This window comes from Cynara cardunculus (assembly GCF_001531365.2).
Source record: "Cynara cardunculus var. scolymus isolate 2C chromosome LG 17, CcrdV1, whole genome shotgun sequence".
Taxonomy (NCBI): Eukaryota; Viridiplantae; Streptophyta; class Magnoliopsida; order Asterales; family Asteraceae; genus Cynara; species Cynara cardunculus.
The window spans coordinates 15,751,196-15,753,620 of record NC_037544.1 but is presented as its reverse complement, the minus strand read 5'-3'; positions in this window follow the sequence as shown (position 1 = coordinate 15,753,620).

Here is a 2,425-nt window from a genome sequence, read left to right as displayed (position 1 = left end):
GATCGATTATCAAAATCCGCACATTTCCTACCAATGAAAGAAACATATTCTTTGGAAAAATTGGCTCAAATCTATATCAAGGAAATTGTGACTAGACATGGTGTTCCACTATCCATTATATCTTACCGAGACAGTCGCTTCACTTCAAAATTCTRGGAAAGCCTGCAAAAAGCCTTGGGATCACAGATCAGATTAAGTACTGCTTACCACCCACAAACGGACGGGCAAAGTGAAAGAACCATCCAGACTCTCAAAGACATGTTGAGAACTTGTGTCATCGACTTCGGGGGATCATGGGAGGAACATTTGCCGTTGATAGAGTTTGCCTACAATAATAGTTATCATTCCAGCATCCAAGCGGCACCTTATGAAGTATTGTATGGAAGAAAATGTCGGACGCCGTTATGTTGGAATGAGGTAGGTGAAAAGCAGTTGACAGATCCCGAAATTGTGCAGGCAACTTCTGAAAAGATTGAACAAATTCGTGCAAGGATTAAGACTGCCCAAGATCGACAAAAAAGTTACACCGATAAAAGAAGAAAGACGATTGAATTCAATGTAGGAGACTTTGTGATGTTAAAAGTATCTCCATGGAAGGGTGTTATGAGATTCGGGAAGAAAGGAAAACTTAGTCCACAGTACATTGGACCATTCAGAATCTGCAAACGGGTTGGGCTGGTAGCCTATCAGTTAGAACTACCAGAGGAACTCAGCCTAATTCAKAGTACCTTTCATGTGTCGAATTTACACAAGTGTTTGGTAGAATCGAGCTTAGTGATACCACTTCYCGAGATCAAACTCGATAAAAAGTTGAATTTCATCGAGACCCTAGAGGCAGTAACGGACAAAAAGACCAGGGTACTAAGAAATAAAGAGATCAGTCTAGTCAGGGCACAATGGCGTTTTCATAAGGGTACATAAGCAACATGGGAATTGGAATCAGATATGAGAACCCGTTATCCATGGCTATTTGAATGAATTCCCTGGTCTTGCTATCAGAAGCTCTGGTAAGTGCATTAGGTCGATAAAAGTAAGATTTATAAATATTTCTAGTGAGGATTAAGTCAGTGGTTGATAGGATGGAGATCCATTGGATTGTCAGAAAACCGATGGATAAGAATTCATTCTCTAAGGACTCTAGTGCAACCAGAAGCTCTGGTCTCACGACCAGAAGCTCTGGTCTCACGACCAGAAGCTCTGGTAGTATAACCAGAGGTTTGACCAGAGGATATAGTCTGTTTGTCATGCCTTAGTTTTATTTAGAAGCTTCTATTGAATCACTAAGCTTATGCTAGAGGATGCACCTTAGTAACCAAGGTTGTCCATGTCACAGATCTCTGCAATGTCTTCTGATCCGAGTGAATATTCTGCCGATGATTCCGGTTATGTAGTTGGTCGCTCCAGAAGAAACTCAAACCGCGACGAAGAGGTGGACCCATTCGAGCAAGATACGGTATCAAGTGATGCAGCTGCCGCACCTCAAGTGTCTTACCTACCCCCAACGGAGTCGGCACCTGATGATCCGCCACGAACCCATCATGGCCCAAGARTCAGAGTTACGCCCAGAAAGAGTGTCCCACTGCCACAGAGGGTAACATTTGAGAACTCACAGAGGGTCGTAGGGGAGTCATCCCGACCCCACGAAGGGAGCAGAATGACTCAGATTGTGACCGGAATACCTGCGTCTTACCCTAAAGGGATGAATCCAATGGAAAGAGAGTGGGTAAGAAGGATTGCAGCGGACACACAAGTACACAAGACTCGACTGAGTTATCAACATCACATCCTCAACAACCTCTCCGATGTAATGGAAGCACATCATGAGAGCCTAATAAGGAACAGAGAGGCTACTGCTGCAGCCCGGCGTGAAATTAGGAGGTTGTATAGATGGCTGTTTGTTAGTAGCATGATGATGCTAGCATTAGGAATAGCCATAGGATGGATGTTGATCTAGAAGAAATTTGAAATAGGATACTCTTTTGTTCAGACGTTAGGGATCTTGTCTTGTACTCATCATCCAATTTCAATGCATGKGCACCTTTTGAAGAATACATATTATGCCAATTATTGTACGAATAAGTTTACTCTATTTTGGTGTTGGTATTACCTGATTATTTTCCCTGTGAAGAATACCCTTGAGTATCATCGAAATATCTGGGGAACTATCACCCTTGTTTAGCCATCAACTTATGAATTCCATTCTGAATAGGGTCCAAAGAAATGCCGCCGAGAAGGGAGAACCCCATTATAGCACAACTCGTATCAGATCAACTTCGCCGCACTTTCCAATATAGTCAGCCAAGTGGCTGCTGGGCTGAATGCTAACCAAACTTCAAACACTGAGCCTAGGCCTCCGCAGGAATGTACATACAAGACTTTCAGAGCTTGCAAYCCCAAGGAATTCAATGGAACCAAAGGAGCGGTA